A 9,467-nucleotide genomic window follows, 5' to 3' on the forward strand; every position below is an offset into this window, starting at 1 on the left:
TTATAAATGCTTAATCAATTTTCAGACCATAAAAATTTAAGTTTCAAATTCTTCTTCTTAAAATAGGCTTGCTACCTATTCTCTTTTTTACTTTCCTTGCCCTATTACCATAGGTAAGGAAAGTATTGCTTTCCAAAAAAAATTAAGGTACCCTAATTTCAAGTTTTCTATACGTTTCAAGGACCCCTGAGTCCAAAAACATGATTTTTGGGTGTTGGTCTGTGTGTGTGTATGTGTGTGTGTGTGTATGTGTGTGTGTGTATGTGTGTATGTCTGTGAACACGATAACTCCATTCCTAATTAACCGATTGACTTGAAATTTTAAACTTAAGGTCCTTATACCATGAGGATCCGACAATAAGAAATTCAATAAAATTCAATTCAAGATGGCGGAAAAAATGGCGGATAATCACTAAAAAACCATGTTTTTCACGGTTTTTCACGGCTCTAACGATTTTCTTCAAATTTATACCATGGATAGTTATTTATAAGCCCTATCAACTGACATGAGTCTCATTTCTGGGAAAATTCCAGGAGCTCCGTAATATTATTGAGAAAAATGGCGAATAATCACTAAAAAACCATGTTTTTCACGGTTTTCTCGAAAACGGCTCTAACGATTTTCTTCAAATTTATACCATGGATAGCTATTTATAAGCCTTATCAACTGACATGAGTCTCATTTCTGGGAAAATTTCAGGAGCTCCGTAATACTATTGAGAAAAATGGCGGATAATCACTAAAAAACCATGTTTTTCACGGTTTTCTCGAAAACGGCTCTAACGATTTTCTTCAAATTTATACCATGGATGGCTATTTATGAGCCCTATCAACTGACATGAGTCTCATTTCTGGGAAAATTTCAGGAGCTCCGTAATATTATTGAGAAAAATGGCGGATAATCACTAAAAAACCATGTTTTTCACGGTTTTCTCGAAAACGGCTCCAACGATTATTTTCAAATTCATATCCTGTATAGTCATTTATCTGCTCTATTAACTGGAATGAGTCTCATTTCTGGAAAACTAATGTGGGGTCCACCCCATCCTTGAGAAATGGACTTTGTAGCCTCCTTCTCGTGCATGAGGTAGGTAGGTAGAGCAGTTCATAAAAAGAACACATAGTCGAGATATTTCATCTGTAGAACAGCTGCTTTGACGACTTTTAAAAAATATCGAATTTCACAATTTACACAAAGGAAAAAGTACTCTGAAAACAATTATGCACATATACAGAAGTCTGATCGTAGTTTCAAATATGTTGCCGCCAATCATCATTATGTTATTCCCCTAAATCATTCTCCTTTAAGAATGAGGCTTATAGTTCAATGAGCAAGGAAAGTTGTGTGAGTGTACCACACCAGATTTTTCAATTAGCCTTTTTTTTTTCTTCAGTCTTTTTTTATTTTCTATTGTGCCTTGTGTTATTTCCAAACTATTTTTATTGCTATTTTTCGTTTTTTTTCTTTCTTACTAATTTAGTTTCAGTTTGTGTAAACAATTGATTTTCAATGAGGCTTGTTTTGGCATAAAGCTGTAAGCCTCTATATGTTGTTGTAATTTTTCTATTGATGTAAATAAATACATTTTTGAAAAATATTTACTCAGTGCTCATTGAAGATAGAGAGTTCCAAATGATTTCATTTTGTCACGAATTTGATAATATAAAATAAGGATAGCGAATCTTTCTGTCCAATTACAGGATACAGGATTTGGAGCTGAAAGCTGGAAAATTAACCGAGGTTTTTGGGTCACTCTGTATCTAGCACAAGAAAATTTAGCATGAAAAATAGGTTCTGGACTTCTCTATGTATCCAAACAATACATAAAAAGATCAGAACTGCAATATAAATTGCAATCAAACCCCCTTTTTCATGTCTATATTGACTGGACTATGGGGCAAACTGTCAATAATTGAGAGATAAAGGTGCACTTCACTTAGCTCTCAATTTTGACTTACTGAAGGCCAAAGTCGTTTTCTGTCTGTTTGTATGTTCGACAAGAACTTTTAAGAGAATTGATCAATCAGCTTCAAATTTGAACACAAATTCTTTGAACCTTTTTACAGGTCAAATTCGTTGGACAACAAAATAGACTCACTCCTTCGTCCTTTTTCAGGATATAAAAATAAAATTGAAAGTGCATAAGAAAAATCTTTGTTTTGATTTTATTATTTAGTCAGCTGGAATTAATTGCATGCTATTTCTTCAATTTTCCCATTCATTTAAAAAAAGCTATCACAGAGACTGTGACACACAGATATCAAACAGACTGTCAGACAGACAGACTTCATGCGCCGACACATGGTTTCAGCTGAATAATACACAACATTAATTTATAAGTTCTATATTAACTCGCTTCCGTTAACGTCTGTCTGCCTGTCTGTAACATTCACATAATTAATTATACTACTTGTTGACCGAACGTAGTGAGGTCTATGTTTCAACTCGATTTGCTTTTGTCTGTCTGTATGTAACGCGATTACGGCCAAACGCGTTCATAGAATTCGATGAGATTTGGCAGGAATATTCCCTTTTCAACTGCGCGTCGATGCATACACATACAACGTTTTTTTTTTGAAATTTTGCATTTTAAGGATGATATGAAAAGAAAAGGAATTCCTCCATATTCTGATATCACTATAATATAGTGATATAGTGATATATAATATAATATAGATATATATTATATATATCATCTACTTTGAAGATAGGATCAATCAGACTATAGAATTATTCATAATCAATCAGCTGACAAGTGGATTATTCATTTATGCGTTACACCAGGTCCTCCTAAATACCGGACCTGCGCCTGTATGAAAATCTAGGTAAAATGGCGCCGATAGTTGGTGGAGTCTCAACTCAGATGACACTGATATTCTGTCATCAGTTTTTAGTGAAGCTTGTTTACAAATGTCACGGGCTTTATAATATTTGCGAGTTTTATAATTGATCAATTATCATTCTATAATTAGTCGTAAGGCCCATTGACGGCTTAAATTATATATTCAGGCCGTGGGTCCTTCCCGAAAGGGACTCTCCATTAACAAAAACCATACGAATTTAATTTAATTTTAATCATTCTATAATTGATTATTTAATATGTAATAGGAATTCAAATTAGTTTCTTTAGTATTGTCACGATATCCTCCTTTTTAAGGAACTAAAATTGATAAATAAATTATAGGAAATCAAATTATAGAAAATAGAAATATTTCTATCATGAGAAGCTGTTGTAAACCAATATAAGACCTAGCTAATATAATTACTGCTATTATCTCACCTTATGTTTATAATGTTTCATTATGTATCTTTTCTTGTATGTCATTTATATATAATAATGAATTTATTGTGCAATCTTTTCCATATAAAATTATTGTTATGAGTAGGAATATTATTGGAAAACTAACCTCATTTAGTCAACATGTTTTTAAATATGTCAAAGGGGCACAGCCTCATAAATTATTTACCTGTCAATAAGACGAGAAGAATGTTCTTTATTTTTTATATTTGAATTTATAAAATATCTTGAAGATGTTAATTAAGAAAATATTGATAGACAACATGCAATAAAATAAATAAATTAAAGTAGTGTTTACTCACCGGTATATAGTAGTTGAATTGTTGTTATAAGCAGACAATCACCTGTCAAGCGCTTATCTTTGTACCGTTATTATCAAAATTAGCCTCCCTTACTATTGCTTTATTTTATTTCGTAGAATTAAAATTTATTTATTGTAATTATTTTTTATTTTCTCGCACTTCACATCACTGTATCACATGGCTTGTGCCAATGTTATCGTAGGTCAGTGATTCTTGTAATCACCACGTGAATGTGATGTCTGATAAGGGAGAAGCTAGCTTCATATGGTCTGTTCTAGTGATAAGAGGTTCGACTTTTGTTTGTATTAAAAAATATCCCGGTTTCAAATTTATGTAAATTGCTGATTTTGAATCACTACATCTGGGAACTACTTTCTTTTTTTGCAAACGTCATTGTGACGAAAGCCTTTTTGAATTAATTCAACCTTTCAGAAGCCCAGATTCAATTATTCAAGGGTGTATGAACTTAAGTATCTTGAAAAATAACCACTTCCGAGATGATCATCTAGTGGAAGACAACCATGGTTGAATGTTCCCCGTTTAATTGTTTTAAATGTTAAAGTAAATGTCTCAAATAATTGTAAATCAGCACCAAATACCGTCTCTTATATATTTTCTGATTAATTACGGAGTGAAGTGAAAAATAAAAAATTAAAACGTCACCGAACTTAGCCGCCGACACTCTGCCTGTGCCACAAGGTGAGCGATCCACTTCCGAGGTCCAGTTAATTTTCATCCGAAGACATCGAGTGAGTAATTTCATTTCATCATTTTGTATTGGGCCCAATGCACAGTGCAGTGCATCGATAAAATATAACAAAGCGCTTACGACGAATTATTTGAAACTGAGAGTCTCCGACAATACATGAAATTTGCATTAATTGTAATCTCATTTCTTGCTTTCCACGCCAGCCCCCTGAGTCTCAGTCGCTCAAGGCTAGTAATTAATTTATTTTTCAAATATTATCAAATCTCTCCAATTCAATATCTGGACTTTGTTCAATCAAATATCCTGCTAAAAACTTTAAATATAGTAACTCTTCAAATTATCATCACAGTGTGTAACATATTTAATTTGGATTGATAAATAAAAATCCCTAGTTGAAATATTTATAGGTCTAAGTGAAGTAATTGGCTAATATCGCCAAAGAGATAACGTAAAGATTAGATAATATCAGACGTCCTGGCTAAACTGTACAACAGCCTAAGAGGAATGGAAATAAATTTTGCTAATATGAAATATTATATAAAATATTGAAAATTGAGGTTAGGCATAAATATTTACTGATCGGCGACCTAACGATCGACCGAGCCATACAACGTAGAATCTGACCAAACACCTTGGCAGAAATTCATTGTGGCAAAACAGTATGCAATTTGATGAACTAAAGGTCTCACGTGGCTAATTATTGTGAGGTATGAAACAACTAATAACCTATAAAAAATTACTTAGCATGTAAAGAGCATATTTAAAAACCCCAACAAAAATAATTAAATGTATTAAGGAAGTAGGAGGTTACTGGGCGCATGAATACTGTAATAATTTGCATGCACCAATCAAATAGTGGCAATTGATAGGCGGCAATAGTGAGCCGATTCAAAAATATTCGTATATATTTCTACAAATAAATAGAATTTATAAAAAATTGTTGTATAGTCTATGTTTTGGATATGGCCCGAAGGCAAAGAAATTATTAAATATATAACATAAGTAATAATTTAATATTTTAATACGGTCTATTTGAGCCTTGAATGGCGGAGGACTAGAATATTCAAATTTTTATGCAAATTTGGAAATCGGAAATGAGAATTGTAAAATTGAGAAACGAGAACCACACTCGCCTGCCAACTGCCACCATGAGAGGTCACTAAAAATTATAGAGCGTAATACCTTGCTATATCTTGTAATAATTTAAAGTTAAATTGAATTACTAAATTTCTTATAAGACTTTGTGATGCTCTTATAAAGCAAAAGTCATTTTTAAATAATTTTGTAACCCCTTGGAAGAGACGACTCCGGCTACAATAATCCAGGACCACCAGGAGTTGGATCGACATCAGCAGCTCATAAGAAAATTCCGACACGTGAGTGAAAAATATTGAAATAGTGATAGGGCGCCCTCAGTGCTTCTCTTATAGGGTTTTCTTATAAATTAAGAATTTGGTAAAAAATACTTGCACAAGTAAATGTAGTATTAAAGGTATTTTATTAGAAAGTAACGAATCAATACACATATCAGAAGATCTATCAATCAAAGAAGTATAAAATCTAGGCTGTTAATACATATTCATATGATCATTAATTTCTGCAATATAATTTGCGATAGTTTGTTGTAGCTCTGATTCACTAGATGAATTGCTCTATTTATTCCTTCAGGTGCCGAATCTCGCACCCTGAGATAAAAAATATATTTATTACAAAGAAATCTATTAGATACTATAGCCTAGAATTTAATATATATATTTGGATTACTAGTTGTCAATTTATCAAGATGATTTTAAAAATTTAGTTTTAATGGAATTGTCCAAGTCGACAGGTATTGGCAAGCTGATATCGCAGCTACATGCAAATAAATGCATATGATCATAAAAATAAAAGCACATGGTAACGTTTCGTGCTATAAAATTTAAAGAATAGTATTTAGCCTGTGATATTTTATTGATTTCGATTATTGTTCTATCTTATATTATATATTTTTTATCGCTCTATATATTTTTTGCTCTGATTTATTTTTTGCAATATTTGTTAATATAATTATGTATCAAATCGTTTATGGTGTGCGATTTATTTTTATTCCTCAATACTATAGGATAAGTACCATATATATATTTTTCAATAAATTATCAGTATTATTTTTATAAGCTCCTGTATGAGCCCATTAATGTATGATGACAAGAATATGTCGTACCAAAGTGAGATTGTATCCTATAAAAAAACCACGACCTGATTTTTATAGTTATTAAAATATTTCATGCTCTACCGACTGATGCCAAGCAGGAGGCTAATCGTTATTTAACTATAAAAAATAACGTGACAAGTGTTGAATGTGTTGTACACATTAGACTGTGATTTTTTGTATAAAGTGTGGATTTTTTGTGCGCATTATATTTGCAGTTTATTATCAACTTATAGCAATTCATTTTATCCCGTGTTTAGCAAACTCACAAGGTATAGTTATAAGACGAGCAACGGTCTCCCTGAGCTATATTCTTGGCTGTGGGAGTCAGCCGGAAGTGTTGAGCTTATTGATATATTCGCAAACGCCACGTTACACCACATTCCATCATTTGTGATTGGATATTATCTTTATATATTTTTTGAGTTCTATGAAGACGGTGTGAACGAGTTGAAAGGAGAGAATAACTACCTCCCAGACCGATTACTCCGGACTCATTCCACTCTTTCTTTGTATTGGCCTTCCTGCTCCCGGGCGGAGGTGAATCTCAAACAACGTGGAGACCATTACAAGAGGTAACCCCCCCCCCCCAGGAAGCCCATTACAGTATTCAAAGTGTTAAAGTATTTAGTAAGTGATTAATGAATTCAAATTGTGAATAGTAAAGTTTTAAGAATTCAAAATGTATAGTGAGTGTTGAGTACTCGAAGTGTATTCAGTGTTCAAAGTGTTTTAATCAACAAAAATTTTATAATATTTAACCGTAGATTACTTTTTGTTTATTATCCGCAACTCAACATTTAGCTCTATACAGCAACATGCTACAATGAGTATGAACAGTGTAATGAACAGCCTAGAAATTGTGTTGTCCCTGGGTGTAAATCGAACTATTGTAAAACAACCCTCTTAGTGACAATATTTACTTTTCCCAAAGATAAAGAGCTGAGGAAAAAGTGGACAAGGTGTATCCGTAGGAAAGATTATAAAGTCACTAACAATTCGGATGTGTGTATCAATCATTTTAGAGCATCAGACATTATTAAAGAAAAGTTTTTGTGTGATGATGGTTCTTATGTGACTGCTCCAAGAAAAAAGTAAAACCATGTGATTGTGCCTTCCCTATCATTTTTCCAAATCAGCCTTCTTACAACATAATTAAATCATGTTTGAAGGAATTGGGCAATATATTTCTAAACAATAATTACTGCAACATGAAGAATAATAATCAGTTGCCCAAGCAAGCAAAGTCGCAAATTTTGAGAACATTGAATTCTTAGGCTAGAATAAAATACAGTAACGATAATATTATAAGCTATGGGCATGTGAATTCACATGCAAGAGAATGCACTAATATCCGACTTCAGGACTCTTTCCTACGGTACTTCAAAGTTTACATGTAATCCTTATGGGAGAAGATTTGTGAGCTGAAATAAAATAAAAATCAGCTGTTATAATCATTGCGTCATCCAACAGCCGTTGATAGATAGTAGACAAGAGTGTGTGCTGCTCCATAACCACCCATGTATTTTATTACAAACGTCCCGACTAAAAACAAAATGACTGTTCTGTGTGTAACCATCCAGCAGTGCGGCCTCAGGTTAAATACATTGCTTTGCTACGAATAATTGTGCTGTCTTCGGTGTTTAGAATTAACTGATTCTTAGTAAATTATATATTTTGGATTTGGATAATTATCTATATATGTAAATGAAATCCATTACAATCCCCCGAAGCCAGTTACTCATTCAAATATCAGTTACTCATTCGGTTACATTCATATTAGTTACAGTTATTACATATTTTAGTTATTGGGAAGCACAGAACAATCAGCTGCACAAAACCGAAGGAGTCGGAGCCTAAATGCGTTCACTGTGGAAGAAAGCATCCATCAAACTACAGAGAATGTAGTGTAGTTTTAGAATTACAGAAAATAAAAATTCAACGACAACGAAAAATCAATGTTCAGAAGACTGTTGAAGAAAAGAAACCCAACAAAAAGCCTGAAAAGGAGGAGCAGAAGGGATTGAACAACCAGACTGCAAAAGGAGCATTCAATAGCAGCACCTCCTCCATCACAAATCCGAACAAGAGCTACTCTGAAGCCGTGTCTTCAAAGAAGAAGGAAACACAACAAGAAAGTATGAGTGGTATCCTAAACATCATCTTGGAGAAGCTTATAAAACAGGAGTTGATGATGATTGTATTTGAGCAAAGACTAAGTGAAATAGAAATAAACCAAAGTCATTCAATCTCTAAGAAGAAATGAACCATCAATTGAGAATAATGACATGGAATGCCAATGGCCTTCAACAGAGACAAGCAGAATTAATAACAGTACTTCAAATTAAGAAAATAGATATATGTATAATCTCTGAGACTCACTTCACAACCCAGTCATACCTGAGATTCAGAGGCTACAAGTTGTATCATACTTCTCATCCCCAAAATAAAGCTAGAGGAGGAAGTGCAATAATAATCAGAGAGGGTCTAAAGCATTATGAAAACTAACCTAAACAGAAGAAATGCAAGTGACAACAGTTACAGTGGAAACTGTAAGATTTCAATTTATTGTAGCTGTAATCTAGGAAACAGATTCATCATAAGTGGGGATTTTGATGCAAAACATATAAGTTGGGGCTCAAGATTAAACTCTCAAAAAGGAAGACAGCTATTTCAAGCTATAAATGATAGGCAATGCTCAGTAATGTCATCAAAAAGACCCACATATTGGCCAACAGATAGAAATAAATTACAAGATTTGATAGTTTTCTTTGTAATCAGGAATTTATCATTAAACTACATGGAAATAGAAGATTGTGAAGACCTGAGGTCTGATCATACTGCATTGATCCTTAATCTGGGTGAAACCATGGTAATGGAAGAATGTAATTTGAGGCTAGTTAATAGGCAAACAGACTGGTCAGCATTCCAAGAATTATTGTGTGTGAAAATAGATTTTGAGCTAGAGA

At 33.1% G+C, this 9,467-nt stretch overlaps 1 protein-coding gene across 5 annotated transcripts in view; it reads right to left on the reverse strand.

Annotated features, from left to right (window-relative positions):
* LOC111044633 (protein Wnt-4) overlaps positions 1-9,467 on the reverse strand; it is a 79,393-nt gene that overhangs the window by 23,536 nt on the left and 46,390 nt on the right. The window contains exon 1 of one of the 5 annotated variants that reach the window (XM_039421258.1): positions 3,602-3,817. The exons of the other annotated variants lie outside the window; for them this stretch is intronic. The gene's annotated coding sequence lies outside the window, so the exon portion shown is untranslated. Of the gene's footprint in view, positions 1-3,601; positions 3,818-9,467 lie in introns of those variants that run through there. 5 annotated transcript variants of the gene reach the window in all.

This window comes from Nilaparvata lugens, chromosome 2 (genome assembly GCF_014356525.2).
Source record: "Nilaparvata lugens isolate BPH chromosome 2, ASM1435652v1, whole genome shotgun sequence".
NCBI classification, from domain to species: domain Eukaryota; kingdom Metazoa; phylum Arthropoda; class Insecta; order Hemiptera; family Delphacidae; genus Nilaparvata; species Nilaparvata lugens.